General features: G+C 38.7%; 1 long non-coding RNA gene across 1 annotated transcript in view; it reads right to left on the bottom strand.

Moving 5' to 3' along the window:
* LOC140511686 (uncharacterized) overlaps nt 1-20,519 on the bottom strand; it is a 52,340-nt gene extending 31,821 nt beyond the window's left edge. Inside the window, exons 1-4 of the long non-coding RNA XR_011969634.1 lie at nt 20,380-20,519; nt 18,659-18,765; nt 2,212-2,442; nt 1,452-1,576 (exon numbers count right to left, since the gene is read on the bottom strand). This is a non-coding gene — a long non-coding RNA (uncharacterized lncRNA). The remainder of the gene's footprint in view (nt 1-1,451; nt 1,577-2,211; nt 2,443-18,658; nt 18,766-20,379) is intronic.
* Between the last annotated feature and the right edge of the window lie 1,660 nt (nt 20,520-22,179).

Genomic DNA, 22,179 nt, shown 5'->3' on the forward strand with positions numbered 1-22,179 from the left:
ATGAATTGGTTAAAAGCATTTATTAAGCACTTAGTACATGTAAACATAGTGGTAAAGATATAAAAGTAAGATGCCCTTACATTATAACGGAAGGAGAAAACACATATAGAATGTTTCAGTTGCAAGCCAGATGGACCAGTCTTGTGGTTTGTAGGGTCTATCAACATAGCAGACGTTGAGGCCTCCTCTTTAATGCCATTCCCACTGATAAAATCTCATCAAATTCTGATGTTGAACCATTTGGTAATGCCAAGGACTTCAGTAACAATGACCTTCTTTTGTGGGTCTTCAATACATAGAACAAGAGCATGCACAGGAGCAGTTGCCAGACTGCATCTCCACAGCAGTTGCTTCCCAGAATGATGGCTGCAGACTCTGGGATGAAAGCAGTGTTATTCCCAAGGCTGCTTAGTTCTGGGTTCTGGATAAGGGGAAATGGTAGTCAAAGTGGTGGTGATTTGACTTGCTTGGAACACACCACTTCCTGTCTCTCCTTCTGGGTGCTTCATCAAGGCAGATTTGCCCGCCTGTGAGCTGGTTGGCAGTTTGTGGGGATGGCTGGCCCCTTCTCCTTAGGAGTTGCTGTGCCAGATGATGGCTCTAAGGGCTGGGCTGGAAATAGAATTGGTGATGTGTAGGTGGCAGGGTGTGGGTTGCTGCCACTCCCAGGGTTCCTGTGTATTGATGGCAGTTAGATAGTGGTTAGTGGTTGTTAGAGGTGTTAAGGAAGATAGGTCCCTTCTCTGTGATGATTTCCCAATGATGGCTTCAGGGGTTGGACTGGAAGGAAACCTGCTCGATTTTTTTTGAAGGAAGGAGGAGGGGAAGAAGGAGGTCTTTCTATCCCCAAGGCTCTTGGACTCAATGTCTCCATCTGCATTTGAGAGGAGATAGTGATTGAGACGGGCAGTTAGGTGGCACAATGAATAGAGGGCCAGGAGTCATCTTCCTGAGTTAAAACCTGGGCAAGTCACTTAACCCATTTGCCTCAGTTTCCTCATCTTTAAAATGAGCTGGAAAAGGAAATAACAAACCACTCCATTATCTTTGCCAAGAAAAATCCCAAATGAGATCACGAGGAGTCAGACCTGACTGAACAACAACAAAGTGGTCAAGATGATGGTGGGGGTGGTTTGATATACTTGGCACATGCTGCCTCCCAACTCTCTCTCAGACTGTCTTATAGAATCAATCACAGGTAATACAAAAGAACACATGTGCACAATATTTCTCATCTCAATAAAACCTTTCCCCGAAGATTTCCAAAACTCATTTTCAGAGTAATTGAGATTCCCTTTTTCACTCTTCTCCTTCTGCCTATGTTGTGATAGAATGCTAAGAACAAAAACCAAACAAATTTTTTTTAAGAAGAGAGCTGATGCTTTATAGCATAAAGCTTGCTGGATTTGTAGTCAGGATATCTAAGTTTGAATCACCACTTCCATACTTACTAGCTGTGTGTCCTTCAGAAAATCATTTTACCTTGACAATCCTCAATTTCCTCCTCTCCCCATAAATGGGGAGAATTCAATTCAATGAACACTTATTAAGTGCTTCCTCTGATCAGGGCACTGGACTAGACAAAAGAAACAGAGACAAAAAAAGAATTAACTTTCCTTGAGTAATTTATACTCTGCTCAGGAGACTACATACAATTTATACACAGATTAGTCTAATTCCAGGTAATCTGAGGAGATAGAGAGTAATTGCTAGTTAACACAAATTTAAGGTTCAATCCACCCTAGTGACATTTGCATTCTCATATAGGACTCTTTTAAAAAAAAAATCCTCCCCAAACCTTCAAACCCCCAAAGAATGAATCTCTAAAGGTATACTTGCAAGTACTATCAAGGTAGATATTGATTGATATGAATAAACAATATGTGAATTGGATGAGAATCTGGTCCTACTAAGCAATATAGTGTTTTTAATGATATGATCTGTATTTTCTGCCTAGAGTAAATATTTGATATGTATTTAAATTAATTCTCTGACTCCCCCCTCCCTACTTCCTTATACACCCTTTGAGTGAGATTCATTTACTGGATTTTTGTTCTCTATTTCAATGTTATTTTAAGTATAGGAGAAAGTATCTGATTTGGAGTCCAGAATTGCTGTGAGTTACAATGTTTACCCCAGTTACCCCAGTAGAAAGTTAACTCCTTCATGACAGAAACCAATTTGTTTTGTATTTGTAATCCCAGTACCTACCTACAAGGTCTCAAGCCCAGTGGTGAGTCAGAGGGATGTCTACCCCAAGCGTGTGAAGATATCCCCTGATGTAATGGGTAAATGAGAACACTTTGTTCCAAGGGCCATGAAGGCAGCTGAAGCAGGTGCTTTGAGCTTGGTCAGACCTGAAGACGTCACGATCATGCATCGTATACACTGGGCCATCAGCAGTCATCTTGACTTTTGTCCTGCTGTTGGACTTTGATGATTCTGGAAAAAAGAGTGAGGCTGATGATTTTGGGCAGCTCTGCCTCACTTAAATCTAACTCACACAGGAGTCAAGACATCCCCCATGATGTCAATGGTCCTCTTTGAAATGAAAGAGAACAACAACAGGACCTGGTACAAATAGGTGCCAACTAAATGCTGATTGGATTGGATTGCATTACACTGCATCCTATTGTATAGAACTTCAAGCAGGTCATTTCCCCTCATTGGGCTTCATTTTCCATATCCATAAAAATAAAATAAAGCTGTTGGATTTAATGATTTCTAAGATGCCTTAAAGTTCTAAATCTTATGAGTCAAGAAATTAGGATCTGAGATAGTTGTAAAGTGTGATAAACACATAGAGTGAGAGATTCTTCCTCCCCCCCCCCCCACCTTTGCTATGCCTCTCTGATTTTCCCTTTCTTTCAAACTTTTTTTCTCACCTCCCTTTTCTCTCTCCATTTTCTCTCTCCTCATTTCCATTTTTAACTCCTCTCTTCTTTCCCCCTTTACCTCCTTTTATCTTCTCTCCTTTCACTTCCTTTCTCTCCCTCCTCTTTTCCCCTCTCCTTTGCTTAAGCTCCAGCTGAACCAGTCATAGAACAACTTCCCCTACTTCCTCCTCTCACTCTCCTCTTTTTCCTTGGCTACTCCAGATTAAGAACAGTTTATTTCTTTTTGCTTTTTCAGCTCTAGAGGCAGTGCTGGCCTTTTCTTAGTTGTCCTAGGAAAACTAGTTTTTGTGACACTTTTGAAATAAAAGCCAAGGAAATGGGAAACTTCTCATGTTTATCTTTGTCATCTTAGCCCCAGGGCTGGGATATGAGACATCCCACACCATAAAGCACTTAGTGTTTGAGGTTGGCACTGAGCAAATACAAGGCAGAGAAGCCAGTTGATTTGAAATCCAAATGTCACAAAATCTGAATAGCTGTGTATGTTTCTGGATGGAGATTTCATCCCTAAATGTCAAGCTGATCCCCACCCAGAGAGGATATTTTGGTAGGCATGTGTTCAGAATTACTAGTACTGAAAAAACAGAAAGTAGAGGAAGAAGGGGATTAGATAAGGAAATCACACATTTGTAAACACAAGAATCATTTTCCAAGCCTCCCAGGCATTTATTCAAGCTCTACTTCCCGAGTGTCTAAGGAGCAACAGCTGAAGTTTTATACAATAAGGACCTCACCAAGAGCTCTTCCCCATGACATTTAAAAGTGATAACCACTGACACTTACATTATGCCTTAAACTTTGCAAATTTGAATCTGTAACATATATACTACAGAGATGACTACCCATTTTACATATGAAGAAACTGAGGCTCTGAGAAGGTAAGAGTTTGTCCATTGTCAGGAAGGTAGCATGAGAGGTGGTATCTGAAAAATTGAAATTAGAAAAAAAGAAAGTTACATGACAATTTTATCATATATTTAAAAGGAATAGATTTGCAGTTTTTTCTATTCTACTATGTTAAAGAAACGCCCGTTTTAGGTTCAGAATAAAGTAAATAAAATTTAAAAAGGAAAAACTGAAATAATTTGACAAGTTATTCATTGACAACTACAAAATTTTCAAGTTAAAATAAATTTTTCTTTTATTGTCTCTTTTTAAAAAAGTAATATATATTTGGATATGGATATATATGTGTGTGTGCATATGTATGTATATACGCATATATACGATGGATAAAATATATAGTATGTGACTTGGGTAGATTTTTTTATAAAGAGAGGGGGTGACCACAACTTTTTAAAAATAAAGTCTCACTATAATAACTTTGGAAACCAATGGCATAACAAATTGTGCTTGAAACATTTATCATATCCAATTGTAACCAGTTTCCTTCTGGTTTTAAATTTAGCTTAACTGATACAGGACTAGGACTGAGGGCAAAAGTCACTCTAAGCAGCCTTTTAAATAGGCTGTGTCAGGATCCCCATGGCCATTGTCACCAGGGGTAATTGGGACAAGGGATGAGGAATACAGTGCTGAGGAGAGGGAACCCGGAAATCCCCACTGACAGAAGTGAGGTTTGACTAAACTGAACCCCTAAAAGCCATCAAAATCCCAGTAGACCCCCAGAGTCAACTAGATGAATCACAAAAGAAACTTGAGCAATCACCTCCTCCAGACTGTAGGTGAAAGAGTCCTGACTATACCGAATTTAAGTGCTTGACGCCCCAGCTTCAAAGCTCCAAGGAGGGCGATCTTCAGCCACCGCTCCCGGGCACAGCCCTTTCCACCTCAGGGAAGTTTTTATTGGTGGGAAGCTCTCCCTGCCAACACAGCCTAAACCACACTCTTTTGCCATTTCCACCTTGCTCCTGGGCACTTGCCCTTTGGGGCCAAACAGAATAGCTTGCGCCACCTGAGTATTAGCTTTGTGAACCATCATGTCACTTTTTCAGTGATACTGAGCTTCTAATAGAGTTTTCTAGAAATCTGGGACATTTGCTTTTTCTGTGATGTTTGTCTTGTTCTCCAAGATTCTTCAGAAATCGCTGACAACAGTAGGACCATCACATTAGCCCATTCTGTTAGACACCTGGGATGCAGTGTATCCATTCAGGCATAATGATCTGAGGGCAGGTCAATGGCACAGTGGATAGAGTGTTGGACCTGGAGTCAGAAAGACATGAGTTGAATCCTGCCTTGAATTCTTATTAGTGGTTTGATCCTGGACAAGTCACAGGTTACCTTGTTTAAAAATATGTGTGCGTGTGTGTGTGCATGTGTGTGTGTGTGTGTGTGTGTGTGTGTGTGTGTGTAGAATCTGTGTCATAAGGTTACTGTATAAATGAGATAATGTAGGTATGCAAAATGCTATGCAATATATATATATATCTGTTAGTTGTTATATTTGCCATAGTATTCCTTATGGTTTTCAATTTTCTTTTGGAGGGGAGAAGTCAAGGCAGTTGGGAGTAAATGACTTGCCCAAGCTCAAACAACTAGTGTCTAGGGTCTGAGGCTGCATTGGAATTCAGGTCCTCCTGACTCCAGGGCCAGTGCTCTGTTCATGCACCATCTAGCTGTTTCTTTCAATTCCCTTTTAACCACTTTGATTCTAGGTTTCCCAATCTGAAAGTTGTTTTCCTCTATAAAGAAAACAGGGACAAAAATTAGAGTTGACTAGTGATATCCACTGTTCATTGTTCATTATCATTTATCCTTCTACCCATAGGTCCTATCCTTTCTTTGATTATCAAGAGTTAATTAGTCATATCTGTTTTTCATTGTTCATTATCATTGATTCTTCTACTTAAAAGTCCTACCTTTCTTTAATCATCTTACCTACCTTGGATCATCTTACCATCACAACCACCACCACCAGCACCATCAGCAATATCGTAATTCTGTGTTCTTAGAATTTACCACTAATCTCAAATCATTCTGAGTTTTAACCCTCCTAACATTATCTTCACAGGATCCTATCAATATTTGTCATCCTTCTCCAGTTCCATGCCATTCTTTCCATTTTCTATATATGTTCTTTTAAAATCTAAATTCATCTTTACCTGTTCATGAATCTTGGTCTCTTGAAACAACCCTTCCCTACTCAATAGAACAATTTGTGTTTGACTTTCACTTTTGAATCCATTCAATTTCAGTGTATTTCCTCATCTTAGTCTGACTGTGAACTCTTGAAACTGTTTGTTCTACAGAGTGTGCATGATATTATGAATGATTTGTCCTTTCTTATCTCTTACAACAAATAAGATGAAGTGTTGACTCCCTTTCAAGATTTCTACAACCATCTTCTTGTTCATCACAACTAGGGCAGAATAATGTTTTCCTCCATTAGTTATTGTACCCTTTGAAGACCAAAATTATTAAGGCAAACCTAACATTTATCAGCATCTATGCTTTTAGTAGAAACAGAGCTCTAGATGACAAAATAATGAAAGTCTCCCACTTACCACTAAATCATGTCTCTATTTGTGTTTTTTTAGCTGTTTCTTTAATCCATCATTCCTGTATTCCCTCTGAATAGGCCATTCACTGTAGCATATGTAAATCACAATATTGCTTTTGTTTTCCTTTCTCTTATTGCTTAAACAAATACTCTCATCATAGTGTCATAAGAAATAGAGCTGGAAAGAATTTCAGGGGCATCTAATAGAGTCTCCTCATTTGTTAGATGATGAATTAAGATCCAGAGATGTCAAATTAAAAGAAATAAAGATCACAAGCAGATGATATACAGGCATATCTCATTTGTTTTATTGTGTTTCATGACTATTGTATTTTTTACCAATTCGAGGTTTGTGGTAACCCGGCCTCAAACAGATCTATCAATGGCATTTCTTCCAACAGCATGTGCTCACATTATGTCTCTGTGTCACATTTAAGCAATTCTTACAACATTCAAACTTTTTCATTATTTTTGTATCTGTTGTGGTGATCTGAGATCAGTGATCTTTGATGTTACTATGGTTATTGTATTGGGATGCCACTAACCGTGCCTATATAAAATGGCAAGCTTCATCAAAGAATGTATTGTGTGTTCTACCTGCTCCACTGATCACTGTTCCCCATCTCTCTCCCTCTCCTCAGGCTACCCTATTCCCTTAAATGCAGCCATGCTGAAATCAGGTCACTTAATAACCCTATAATGGCCTCCAAGTGTTAAATAAAAGGAAGACTCAATTTACGTGGAAAACTTCACTGTTGTCTTATTTTTAAAAATTGCCACTACCACCCCAGCCTTCAGCAACCACCACCTGATCAGTCAGCAGCCAACAACATTGAGGCAAGACCCTTCACCAGCAAAAAGATGATCACTTGGTGAAGGCTCAGGTAATGGCTAGCACTATTTAGGAATAAAGTGTTTTTAATCAAGTTATATACATTTTTTAGGTATAATACTATCACATACTTAATAGACTACAGTACAGTACAAACATAACTTTTTATGTACTCGGAAAACAAAAGATTCGTATGACTCACTTTACTGGGATATTCTCTTTAGTGCCATGCTCTGGAACCTAACCCTCAAGATCTCCAAGGTATGCCTATGTTTTTATCAAGAACTAGTCATGCTGGACTCATCTTCTTTCTTTCCTCTTTCTGTTTCTATCCCTGTTCTCTGTCTCTGCCACTCCCTTTCACTAAAGCTAATACTCTTCAATACACTATAATGTATAAAACTAGGAAGGTGATAACCCTGCTGCACTCTGCCCTGGTGAGACCACATCTGAAGTTTTGTGCTCAGTTCCAGAAACCACATATTAGGAAGGAAATGAATAAGTTGGAGGGTCTCCAGAAGAGTACAACCAGAAGATTTGAAGGACTTAAGTTCCTGTCACGAGGATCAGCTGAAAGATGAGGATGTTTAGCTATCAAAAGAGATTTTTTAAAAACTAGCTCACAAACTCCAGGTCAAACCCTCTACTGCAGAGAGTCCCTTCCAGCTCTGAGATGCTGTAATTCTGTGAGTCATTGTGGACTATTATCTGTCTGGTCTGCTCTGTCTCTGACCCTAGCAAAATATTTCCTCAAGTGTAATGAGGATGCCAACTACCCAGTATGGAGAGGAGTCTGACATTTTGCCTTTCTTTGTATCCCCAACACTTAGCAAGATGCCTTGCACACAATAAAGATTCAGTAAATGGTTATTTTTTGACTGACTAGTATAATTTTCTCTGCCACTGGCAGGTCTCCTGCCCACAGTTGTTTGTTGCTTCTGCCAGTAGATATGGTGATTGGCACATTAGAAACACCAGCACCAGCACTGATAGGCCTGATATGGCCATAATTTGGGATAGGAAGGCTCTGATTTGTCCTCCCTTGACTGTTCTTGTCTTTGGGAAGACCCATTCTCAGAGTCCTTGCCATGGATCCACTGACCCTGATGAATTAGATAAACACAGATGCCAAGCAGTGAGAATAGGCTATGACAAACTCAGCACTACTATTCCTTAACATTGTGGTCTGTGGTCTCCAAAGTGGAGACTGAAGCCCCCTAAGGGATCCACAGACCCAGGGACCTGTGAACTGAATCCACTGGGAATTTCATGGCTGGCAGGAGCCATTGGAAGAGTGACTGATGAGTGACCACCTTCTCTTGCTCACTTTCCTTTCATGTAAAATAGGATGGGCAGGATTATTAAGTGTATTGTAGCCATCCTTCCATTTTCAGTTTCCCCAGCCCCACTCCTCTTTCTCATTTCCCTATGGCCTTCTAATGTCCCAGGTCCTCACAGTCTCAGAATTATCTGCAACGTCTTCCTTTCCCTCACCACACCTGCTAACTTGTATTTGTTCTAACTCTGGATCTTTCACCTCTTTCCATTTACATAGCTGCCACCACTCATTTTAGGCCCTTACCACCTCTTACTGAGACTATGGCAATAGCCTCCTTCTCTGGGTGCCATGCTTCCATATGTTCCTATTTTTAATCCATTCTCTACCCAACCGGCAAAGTGATTTTATTTCAGAAATACAGTTCTATCACTCAGGTACTCAATAAATTATAATGGTTCTTTTTTGATTCTAGGATCAAATAATATTTCATCTTTAACTCATCCTTTGGAATTTCTATCTTAGTGTAAGTTTTATAATTATTAGCCTAGTGGTACATTCTTCTCTGGGCTTTACTCCTGACTCTCTCAACTTGGTCTGCCACGCCCTCATGTGGATACCTTCTCTCCTTCCAAGTCCCGCTTCTCTTAAGCATCCTTTTCTATGTTATCTTCCCTCATATAAGGTAAACTCTGTGAGGGCAGGAACTGGCCTTCTACATTTAAAGAAAGTGCTTGGCACATAGTAAATGCTTAATAAATGATTGTTAACTTCACCTGACATTTATATAATGTATACATATTGAAATACACATTTGAAGGGGGGGAGGCAGATGCTAATATTTAGGAATCAAAAAAGTTTAAAAACCACTCCCTTAAATGTCCTCCAGTGTTCCATCATGCGCCCTCTTCTGTTCTTCTTTTATTTTATCTTGGTTTGTGATCTCACCGGCTCTCATAGGTTCAACTGTCATCTCCGTGCAAAGCCCTAATCCTACATACTCAGCTACCTTTTGGGAATCTCAAACTGGGTGTCCCACAAGCATCTTAAATTCAATATATCCAAAGTGAACTCATTTCCTTTCCCCTGAAATCCTCCCCTCTTCCCACCTTTCCTATCATTGTCAAGGGAACCATCACCTTCAGAGTCATCTAAGTCCTCTAACCTAGTGCTATCTTCAATCCTTCCTTCTTCCTTACCCCAATGATTCTGTGTCTCTGTCGCCGACTCTCTGTCATTATCTCTCTCCCTGTCTCTTTCCATCTCTCTCTCCCTTTCCCCTCCTCCTCATCCCCTTCCTCCTTCTTCTTGTCCTCCTCGTCCTTATCCTCATCATCATCCTTGTCCTCCTCCTCCTTTTCTTCTCCTTATTATTCCTCTTCTTCTCCTCTTCCTCCTTCTTTTTCTCCTAGTTCTTCTTCTTCTCTCTCCATCTCTCCCTCCACCCTCCCTCATTCCTCCCCATTTCTAGACCATCAAAACTTCTATTGGCTATGTCCAAAAAAGATTCTTCTTAGTTAAAGAGAATACTGGCCCTTAATAGTGTTGAGGATAGAGGATATAAATATGCTTAGGATAGGAAATAGAAATGAAGGAAATTTTGTTTCATCTCATACATCAAAACTAAGATCTGTGCATGTGGACACATTGAGGAGATTTAATTTATCCATTTTGTTATGGATGCATGTTTCACTTAACCAAAGCTACAGGGTAAAATTCAGAAAATTAAAAGTCATAACATAATAATATCCTAAAACCCTTTCATTAGGTCATGATTTGTTCTCTGTTCTGGGTAATCTGTTCTCTACGGATCAACCTATTTGTTCATTCATTCAGCCAATTAGCCTATTTAAGAGGTGTCTATGGGCTTCTTTATCCTGTGCTAGGTGTGGTGAGGAACATAAACTGTGAGAAAACAGACCCTGTCTCCAAGAGGCTTGCTAGAATTGAACTGGAAAATTCTGGTTTTAAGAATTGCAAGCAAAGTAGAATATTTAGCAAAGTATCAATGTGGAATCAGAGAACCTCGAGTAGTAAGCAGAACTTGATGAACCAATCATTTTTTCCCTTTGAACTTGTTTCTGAGAGGATGTTGTGATTGGAACCTGATGTGTTTTTGCCTCAGATCAGGTTTTTATGAATCTGATAGTTTCGTTTCTATCTGTTTTTCATATCATCTAATCTTCAGATGCTTCCATCAAGGAAGAGCAGGCCTTTATACCCTGAACAGTCCATATAATTTCCTTTCACTTTTTAGCATGTGACCTATAATACACAAAAAGATGTGAGGATGGTGCTAGGGCAAGGAAAGAAGTAAATCCCATATAATTCAATTTAATGTGATTCCTTACCACCTTGCCCAAACCTTCCTCTCTTTCTTGATTCTATCCTCATGCCCACTTAGTATGACCTCATCTGCTACTACTGAAAAGTGAAGGAGGTAAGCATTATTTAATCCCTACTATGTGCCAGGCACTGTGCTAAGCCCTTTACAATGAATACCTCTTATTCCTTAAAACAACACTGAAAGATAGTTGCTGTTATAATTCTATTTTATAACTGAGAAAACTGAGGCAAATTGAATTTAAATCACAGATTTAGGTAGGGCCACACAATTAAAAAGTGACTGAGGCTGGTTTTGAATTCAATTCTGCCTAACTCTAGTCCAGTGCTGAATCCACACAGCTCCTAATAAATGGAGCTGTTTACTTCAATTCCTTCATAGCCCCACACTTAAAAGCTTGTGTGTACTTGTCATTTATCTCCTTCTTCCATATTCTCAGAGGAAAAAGTGATCCACCTCCTTGGTAAAGAGAAGCCCTTCACATGCCTTCCAAACTGCATTCCCTCCAGTCTCTGCCAACATCTTGATTCATCAGTCATCGTTGTCCCTCCTCATTTCCAGTCTCATTTCTATCCTGGCTCTTTCCCTGTTACCTATACTCTGAGCTGTCTCCTTTTCTAAGTAACCTCCCTGAAAGCAACCTCCCTCCTCAAGCAACCATTCATTGGATCATAGATCTAGAGCTAGGAAAGCATCTCAGAGACCTTGTAGTTCAACTCCTTCACTTCACAGATGAGGAAACTGAGATCAAGGAAGGTTTAGTGACTTATTCAAAGTCACAAAGATAGTATCACAGAGGAAATTTGAGTGCAGTCAGTGTTCTTTCTTCTTTGCTACACTGTCGCCCCTTCACCAAAAACTCCTAGAAAATAGAGTTGTTGCCTCCACTTCTTTACCACCATCTCACTCCTAGACCTCTCACAGTCTGGCTTTTGACTCCAGCGCTATATTGAAACTGCTCCCTCCAAGGTGACAAATGAAACTTTCAAGTCAAATTCAATTTCTCAGTCCTCATCTGTCTTAACAGTTCTGAAACATTCAAAATCAATAAGAATAACTAGCATTTATATAGCACCTTAAAAATTCCCAAAATGCTATGTATTATCCTCACAATAGCCCCTTAAAGAAGGTATTGTTATTATTATTATTTCCATATGAGGAAACTGAGATTGAGAGAGGTTACATAGTTTGCCCAGGGTCATATAACTAATCTGTGAGCTTCCATTTTCCTAAGCCAAGTCCAGGGCTGCATTTACTATACTACACTAAATATGCTATTTTCTTTTGGCATCCATGATTCTCCTCTCTCGGCTCTCCTCCCTGGGTGACCAATCTTTGCAGGTCTAATTGGCAGGTTGAGCCTCTTTATAGCACTTTTACTCCATAACTGTGAGTGCTTCCTAAGGCTCTCTTCTTTTTCATCTTTGTCATTTGCTTCAACAGTCTCATCCACTCCCACTGCCTTAATTATCACCTCTATGCAAATCATTGCTCAGTCTCTCAAGAACTCCAGTCCTACTGGGTAAACTCTACTTCTATATCCCACCAGTCCCTTAAATTCAATATCATCTCCCCCATGCCTGCCCCATCTTCCCAAATTCCTGATTTCCGTTATTGACATCACAGACCTTCAAATAATCCAGTCAAAACCTCCCAGGTATCCTTGCTTCTCCCCTCTCCTATTCCACGTCCAATCAATTGCTAAGTACTATCCATCCTACCTCTACAATATTTCTTGTTGGGGGAAAATGAAATCCTCTCTCTTCACTCAAATAACCCCCAATCTTGATCAAGGTTTTAGCTCCTCTCCCTTGGAGGACTGTGATAATATCTCCAGTGATCTGTTTCCTTTCTCTCCCTTCTACAACACGGCTGTCAAGATAATCTAATAACTATTCATATTCCTTCTGAAATATTGATTTAAAAAAGCTCTTTGGCTTTATATTTAAAGTCCTCCATAATCTGCGTCCAATCTACCTTTCTAATCCTATTTTATATTATTTCCCTTCACATACAAGCTTCTAGTCAAAGACTAGTATTGGCACTGCCTGCTTGTCCTAGCGCCTTCACAGTTTTGAGGCCCAGCCTTTCAGATTCACCCTAATGGTACCTGAGACAAGAGCTCACCAGCAGCAATATCTCTTGTGCATGTAATCTTAGTAGGATCAATGCTAGGTAAGTTTGAGCCCATTCTCCCCAGGGATCAAGATAGTATTAGGAAAAATGTTCCCCTCCCGAAGTGTTGGGGAGCGAAAGGATATTTGTATTTCAATTCTTGCTAAATCTTTGAAGCAAATATCCTTTTGTAAAATATAATACATGTTAATATGATTAAATGGAACTGGGTCAATCGTAGTGGGGATACACACATAGAATGAGAACTGAAATAAATTGCATTAGAGAAAGATACTCCAAACCCCTCAGGGGTATCCATATAGCCCTAAAGGATGATATAACCATCTTCACTCTGGAAGAGTGAAGCCAGAGTATGTGCTAAACTTAGTATTTGTATATGTGTGTGTGTGTGTGTGTGTGTGTGTGTGTGTGTGTGTGTGTGTGTGTCTGTCATAATCTCCATTTTAGACCACAAGTTATATCAGGGAAGGGAATCTTTTCTCATCTTTGTATGTGCTTTATATGTAACACGATGATGATGATGTGTGTTCATCCTTTGTTGCCAAAGAAGACCACGCCATCAGAGACATGATGACATGACTCGCACTTGACTTTGTTTTGAGTGAGGGAGGGCTGTGCAGGTTGCCAGCCTCACTTCTTCTCCAGAGCCATCTGAATCCAGTGACCAGATATTCCTCAGGATGACTGGAGATGGCCCTGGATGACACAATGACGATGATGATGAATAGCACTTATATAGTGTTTTAAGACTTGCAAAACACTTCACAAATATTATCTCATTTATTATTTCACAATTATTATTATCTCACAACAACCTTGGGAGGTAGGTGTTATTTTTATCCTGATTTTATCATGAGAATACTGAGGAAGAGAGAAGTAAATTACTTATCCAGGAACATACAGCTATTAAATATATAAGGCTAGATTTGAACTCAGGTCTTCTGAGCCCAGATTCAGTGTTCTATCTACTGAACCATCATATGGACATTGGGATATGACCTAAAGATGGTCTAAATTTCTACTTTCAATTAATATTAATTTCTAACTAATTTGCTATCTAGGTAATCTAGGTAGTAGGAGAATGAATTCAAGATGTTCTCTCCACTTTAGTCTTATTGGTGAATGGAGGTTTAGAGAGTGTGTAAATTTAAACTGTAAAATCTAGGCTACTTAGTAGACACAGTATAGATGTTGGAAACCATTAGAATAGATAAAAGCTACGTTCTACCTAATGTGAAGTTCTTTCTGCAAAAGTGTTTCCTTTAAGCAGCTCTGTCCTATTAGGTTAAAAAAAGATCAGAAACAAATTGTATGTATAGTAAATAGAGATTTATTGACCAAATGGTGGTATATCAATGATAAGAACTGGGCCTCTGATTTCATTGGTATAGGGAACCTTTGGATGAGGAAATTCTCTCTGCCACATTATCCCAGAGAATCGTCATGGGAACTGAAGGGTTAAGTGATTTGCCCAAGTTCACCCAACCAGTATGTGTCAGAGTCACATGGCTCAGGATATCTTGACCCCAAGGCCAGCTGTCTAGTCACTATAGTACACTGCTTCTTCAAGGAAGGAATGAAGGAAGGAAAGAAAGAAAGAAAAAAGGAAGAAAATAAGAAAACAAACACGAATTCAGTGTTGGCTTATTATGTGCCAAACACTGTCCTAAGAGGTTTACAAATAGTATGTCATTTGATCTTCACAATACTCCTGTGAGGCAGATGCTGTTATGGTCCTCATTATACAGCTGAGGAAACTGAGGCAAACAAGTTAAATGACTTGACAAAGAGCAGAGTTATACAACCTGTTAAGGTCTGAGACTAGATTTGAACTCAGGTCTTTCTTACTCCAAGCCCAGTGCTCTAGCCACTGTTTTACCTTGCTGCTTTTGCACATTAATATGCTCGAGTATGATGGCATTTAAAAAAGAGAATTATGAGGTATAGAAAAAATAAGCAAAGACCCATCTGAATGACGCAAAGGGAAATCAGCAGAACCAGAGCTGTATATACAAAGTCTTTCTCTGGCGCGTACTATCTGCGTGGCCTTAGGCAAGTTACTTGACCTTGACAGTCCTGAGATTTCTCAGTTTTATAATGATATTTGGATGATGTAGCCTCCACCTCTCAATCTGTGATCTTATGAATATAACTACTTTTTTTAAAAAAAAGGATAAAGGGAGCAGAACTCCAGAAAACACTGAAAAAATACTTTGTTGATTTGTTTGATTTTATTTGGATGAATCCTAAAAATTTGAGTTAAGATTTTATTCCATATTTTAGGTTTATTTGATTATGTTTAAGTGGGTAGTTATTAAATTTATGGTAAAATTATTTTAAATAGAAAAGAAATCCTGTAACATATGGTTCCCAAGAGGTAAAGTCTGGGCTATTGATTTGTTGGTTCTGGTGTCTGATACCTCTTTGTTTTTAATTCTCCTGGAAAAAAAAGTTCCACCAGGGGGCTCTGTCTACACATGATACATTTGAAAAACTTAAGAAAAGCAACGGGCTGTGGAATATAATCAAATTCGTTTCTAAGACTAGAAACCACCAAAGGGATCATGATGAGCTGCTTGGCCTCTGCTTGCCTGGTTCTTCTATCCTCTGCCAATTCTAATTCATCTCTTGTGCTGCCAGAATTCACTTGGTTTGGATTCTTAATTTGACTGGCTCATTGAATCTGATTTTTCTTCTCTAAGAATACAGTATGGAGAAAGGAGGGCTGAGTGGGGAGATGAGAGTACATGGGCAGAGAGGAGGATGAAGGTAACTTCGAATGATGAAGTGGCAATAGAGAAAGTAAGAGATATACACTATCGTTGTCGTTTGGTAGTTTCAGTGATATCTGACTCTTTATGACCCCAGTTAGGGTTTTTTTGGTTTTGTTTTTTTTTGGCACATACTGCAGTGGTTTACCATTTCCTTCTCCAGTTCATTTTACAGATGAGAAACTAAGGCAAATAATGTACACTATACATGTGCCATAAACCATTTCCTATAGCTTAATGATTCTCCTGCAAGTACTAGATAGATTTATGTAGAGTAACAGATAAATATAGATATATCCACATATATAAATATTTAGAGATATAGATCTCTCTATGCATATTATTAAGAGGGGTAGAGATCTATTTGCATGGAAATACTGGTAGCAATTTTCTTTTTAATACCTAAAACCAACTGGAAAAAATCTTTGGGGATAATGATTGGGAAAAGACTGAACAAATTGTGACACTGGAAGATAATGGGACAATTACTGCCCCATAAGAAATGCCAGTAGACCTGCCAGAGAGAGTGTGTAATGCAGCGGATAGAGAGGGAGCTGGGGCATTGTGGAAAACCAGAATTCAAGGGTTCCCACTAACATAATGAGTGGTTTGCATGACCCTGGACAAATCACTTGACCTCTCAGGGCTCCAGGCATCTCTAAATTAGAAAACAACTTCTGGTCTCCACTGGCAAAAGAAATTGCCTCACCAGGAGCTATCCAAACCCACGAAATCATGGGGTCAGACCAAGAAAACATTATAAAATGACAGTTATGAAGAATATAAAGAAATACATGAAGACATGTGATGTGTTTATACAGTGATGACTGTTAGCTCCAGGAGAGCAAGGACCATCTTTTGCCTTTCCTTATATCCCCCAGCACTTAGCACAGAACTTGGCACATGGGAGAAGTCTAATAAAGGCTTACTGAATTACTGATAAAAGCACTATCAGGACTACATATGACCAGGATTATGTAAATATAGTTTTCATAACACTAGAAACAAAACGTAAAAACATACTTTAAGATGTTGGGGTGTGTGGTCTCATGAATGTGACCATTCCCTCTAAAGATACAGGTGACAAGCCCATCCATACGTCCCTATGTAATATACCTGTTCCCTCACATATAACTGACACAAGGCAGTCAAAAAGATCAGAAAGGGGCAGCATAGAAGCAAACTGGAAACTTGTCCTTTTATTCTGTTATTCTATACTTTTAAGACCAAATTATATGTAACTTGGAATTTATAATGTGATGGGAAATCTTTTATTTTGCTTATTTGGATTTTTATGACTACTAAATTTAGAATTTTTAAAAAATAGGCAAGTGTTGGTAATAGACAAAGAAGACAAATCTTATTTTTGTTGAGTAACAACCTAATAAGTATAGCATTATTATGAAATCTTAGAAGATTGTAGTTGTTATATTCTAGATAAAACCTCAGAAGGCAACACAGAATTTGTCTAGTGACTTCTCTATACTATTAACATATTTTCTGAATAACAAATTGGAATGGAGTATCTAACAAGATAATATACCTTTTGCAAAGCTTTGTTAAAGATGTATTTTTTTCATTCTTCAAAATGATATTAGTCCAGAAGGTCTAGGACAAATAGTGACAAGAGAAGAGGAAACATAAATGGGCTGCTGTCCCTCAGATTTTTTCTAGGGACCTTGGAATTTTGGGCCCTTGACTGGCCTCTTTTGTCCAAATGATTAGAAGTGGCAAGGACACAATGGTCAGGGTGTTGGTACTTTCTGCCTCTCCTTTCAAGAACCTTGCTGTTTCAACTTGCTAATACTTGCAAAGCACTTGGCAAAACTAAAATCTCTATATAAATACTTTTTTGTTACAGTTCACTTGTTTCAGTCACATCTGACTTTTCATGTAGCGGACGGACCGCATCCCTACACACCTCGGTGAAGTGGTGAAGAAAAGAGACACGGGAGGTGGGAAAAGATAGACCAATTCTATTTATTGATCCAAGGGTTCGGGTATATATAGACAGAAACTGCAAGTCTACGTGACATTCTGCTCGTCTCCTGTCCCAGTGATTTGGCCAGTCTTATTGTCTTTAAAGACTGTTAGCCTAGAGGACATCAATTTTACATGTCCCTTGTTTTCTGTAATTCCCATGTTTGTCTCACGGAGACAGCAACATCTGGGGGGCATGGAGAGCCATTCCGGATGGTAATGAGCACAGTCTCAAAGAACAGTTTCCCAGAAGGTCTTTCCTGATCTTGTCAACAGCACTCCACCCTGGCCCTCAACATTTGCACAACCCTATTTGGAGTATTCTTGAAAGAGATACTAGAGTGGTTTGTCATTTTCTTCTCCAGCTCATTTTATAGATGAAGAAACTGAGGCAAACAGGATTAAGTGGCTTGCCTAGGGTTACACGATTAGTAAGTGTGAGGCTAGATTTTGAACTCAGGTCTTCATAACTCCAGACCTGGCACATTACACGTCACCACCCAATTGCCTTCTATATAATGCCAATTATTACTGCTAAGTCTGTATTATGTACAATTACTGACAGCTAGGTGGTACAGTGGATAGAACACTACACTTTGATTCCAGAAGACCTATGTTCAAATCTGACCTCAGGCACTAGCTGCATGACTCATGCAAGTTATATAACCATTATCTCCCTCTGTTTCCTCATCTGCAAAATTAGGCTATTTAGTAATAGACTAACCAAATTGTTAGTCTAAAATAAGATAACATTTAAGCATAGATAAGATAGCATTTAAGTGCTTTTGCAAACCTTAAAATATTATGGGATCATCCATTATAAGGGTGATCCAACAGGGCACCAATAAAATAGTTTGATCCAAAGTGAAGTTCAGCCTGAACTTGTAATTTCATTGATGTGGAAAATTCCCTGATGAGGAAGTGCCCTCTCCAAATACAGATCATTACCATCTCTGTACCTCATAGCTTTAGAGAGTTGGGTGGTTTCCTTCTCTGGCTCTAAATCTCCCTCTCTTCCTCAGACTCTTGTCTCATCCTTCCCTCCATTTTGTTCTTGTTCATTTCTCTAAACAGGAAAACAAGGATATTCAATGGAGAATCTTACAGAGTTATCCTAAGGAAAGTGGTTTATAAACTGTAAGATCCTTTGAGAATGTGAGTTCTTATCATGGCTGTTGTTAAGAGTTTCTCCCAGACAGGGCTGGATCCTCTTTCTGAAAATCAATCTGTTTGTCACATCTTTCACCTCAGCTTTTTCCAGAACCTGGAAAAGTACTATCCTGTGGCAATGTTTAGTTCCACAGACAGTGTCATTTATTTTTCAATGGTGCCAGAATCATTATCTTAATTCTCTTTCTTAGATTAAAGAAAAAGTCCACTCAATCCAGGAGTATATTGGAGCCAGCTCAGAGTTTATGAGTGACTGTTAAATCTTCACTGTGAGCATTTACACCTCAGACATCAGGAAATGCTACAAATGAGTGCTTGGTTTATTGGGTTTTTTTTTTAGTCTAGACTTGAGAAAGTAATGCAGAAAAAATAACAATGAAAATTAAACTTAACAGTGTGCTATGCACCTTTTCCAAAGAGCCAGTTGTTAATCATTTAACAGCACACCAATGCCTCTAATGAATAAAATATATAATTGGAATTATTCTCCAAATAATCATTGTATGAGGGCCTTAGACAAGAGACAACATACACAAAAAAAGACAGGAAAGTGAGAAGTGGAGCAGGGACCTGGAGTTGAAACCTATCTGGAGAGTAGATGCAAAGTGGAGTAACCTTGGTCCAGTTTCTGCCCTCTGTAAAGGAAGGCATTGGAAAAAATTTTGTACTTCACTCTCCAGTCCTCCGATCAGAGGTGAGAGGAGTTAATCCCCTTCCAGAAGAGAGATGAATCAGTCAAGTCTTGAGTTAGCACCATAGTGGTAAATTTAGAAGTGATGAGTTCATTCTGGGAGGGCTACCTTGTTCTATCCAGTTGGATCCAGACTGGCAGTAGATGCAGAGTAGAGAGCTCCTACACAAGATTACCACCTCACCCCAGTTATAAGACTGCTTTGTCCCTGTATCCGTGTCTGTCTCAGTCTCTTGCTCCATGATTTTGTGTTATTTTGTGTTTGTGTTTACTTAATTGTATGTGTTATATTCTGCTTCTTTCCTCTCTGTGTATCCTTCCATCTTTCAAATAAACTCCTTGAAAATAAGGACTATTTTATTTTAGACTTTGTATCTCCAGCGTCCATCATAGTGCCTTGTACTTTCTTGGTACCATTACCAAATGTTCATTGAGTCAAATCAATTCTTTCTTAAATATCAGTACTGACATTAATGGATGCTTTAGAAAATTATTTTAATGGTCAAGTAATAGGATCATAGATTTTGAGATGAAAAGCACCTTAGAGACTATCCAGTCTTGAAGAGGAAACTGAGGCACAGGGAGGAGGAGTTTTTCTGGGTGACTCAAGTAATTCATTAATTGCAGAGTGAGGATTTTAGCTCCTACTCTGGACTCCAACCAAGTCCAACTCCCTGTCAACCAAAGTGCAAGTTCACTCATATAGGCTACCTCTGTGAAGGCATAAATAAAAGCTTCTCACTCACATGTTTTTCCCCATTTCATTTTGAAGTAACAGCTTTTATTCTGTCTTCCTGTTATTCTAGTCTCATCACTAACCTATGTTTTTCTCATTGTTTCCTTTCTGTCTTCCCTTGTTTGTTCAGTCTCTAGGCAATCATTTCTTTTCACCATGGCCCTTGCTCCATCTTTGTGTTCTTTTCAGACTCAGCTTGCCCCCAACCCCCAATCCCCCACTAGCTTCTTTTATTCCAACTGACAGTTTGAGATTTTTTTTTCCTTTTTCTTTATGGAGGTTCCTGTTGCTATGGTGATACTTGATGACTATGGAGACTGTGACTACTTCTGTTAGAACCCTGGTTGCTATAGCAATGGCTGTAAGCTCTGGGTTCAGTAGTAACTCGCTTTTAGAAGGATATTACTTTACAACTTTGTATAGAACAGTCTGCCTTGGAAAAGTTTTCTTAATTTCCCACCACTTAGAGCACCAAAAATAACCATCATGAACTGGAATAAAGACTATCACTCAAGCAATTACTGCTAAACTTGGTGGTCCACTGCTAAACTTGGTGGTCCACAAGAGGCCCCAGGGGTCCAAAGTGAGGCTATGTTTGGCAGCATGGCCTGAAGATGGAACCCTTTGCCAGCTGGATTAAATTTGTCACAGCCCTTTCATGTGGATGACAAAAATATTTTTTAAAAATATAAAAGAGAGAAATAAACTGAAAACTATTTTCCATAGTCTAGAACTTCAACCTATTCATGAGAGTTCATCAGTTACCAGGGAAATAGTCTCTGAATTACTACTATATTTTTAACTCTACCTCCTCTCCCCCACCAATCTTAGCTTTGTTCTTGACTTGGTTGATCTTGAATCAGTTTGCATGCCTCCCCTACAACTGTATCCCCTCACAGATTCCCAACCTGCATATAATTCAAATGTATGTCTTCTTCAACTATACATATGTTCTGATGTGAACTAGGTTGAACCTGGATTTATGTATAAAGCGAGAGTTCTTAACCTGGGCTCTGTAAAATATAAAACGTTTTATAATTATATTTCAATATAATTAGTTTCCTTTGTATTTAAATTCATGCATTTAAAATATATTCTTAAAAAGGGTCCACAGTGTTAACCAGATTGTCAAAAGGTTCCACGACAGAAAAAAATATTAAGAACTTTTTATTTGAAGGGACCTTGGTACTTGGGGATGCAAAAATTTTAGCCTTCAAATTATTTTAGCTGATGAGTGACTGAATGAGATGTTCAAGGTAATTGAAAAACATAAAAGCAATTATTACATTGGAATATAGTGTGTGGTAGTAGATAGTAGATTAGCAGTCAGAAACAATCTCATTTCAAATTCCACCTCTGACTCTAGCTCTATAACCATGGTTGATTCCTTTAACCTCAAAGAGTCTCAATTTCCTCATCTTAAAAAAAAAAGACAATATTGTATTTTCCCCAGTTTCATGTAAAGACAATTTTTAAAATTCATTTTTTTAAAATTGAGTTCTAAATTTTCTCTCTCCTTCCATCCTGTTCCCTTCCTTAAGACAGTAAGGAATCTGATACAGGTTCAATCATGCAAAACATTACCATATTAGTCATGCTGCGAAAGAAGATACAAAGGGGAAAATTATGAAAAAGATACAGAAAGTGAAAAACAGTATGTTTCAATCTACATTCAGACTGAATCAGTTTGACTCATCTATCTTTATCTTTCATCATGAGTCCTTTGGAATTGTCTTGGATCATTTTATTGCTGAGCATAGCTAAGTCATTCACAGTTGATCATCATATAGACTTACTGTTACTATGAAAAATGTTCTGCTTCTGTTAAGTTCACTTTGCATCTGTTCATATAAGTCAAGGTTTTTCTGAAATCCTCCTGCTGA

The sequence above is a fragment of the Notamacropus eugenii genome, chromosome 6 (assembly GCF_028372415.1).
Source record: "Notamacropus eugenii isolate mMacEug1 chromosome 6, mMacEug1.pri_v2, whole genome shotgun sequence".
Taxonomy (NCBI): Eukaryota; Metazoa; Chordata; class Mammalia; order Diprotodontia; family Macropodidae; genus Notamacropus; species Notamacropus eugenii.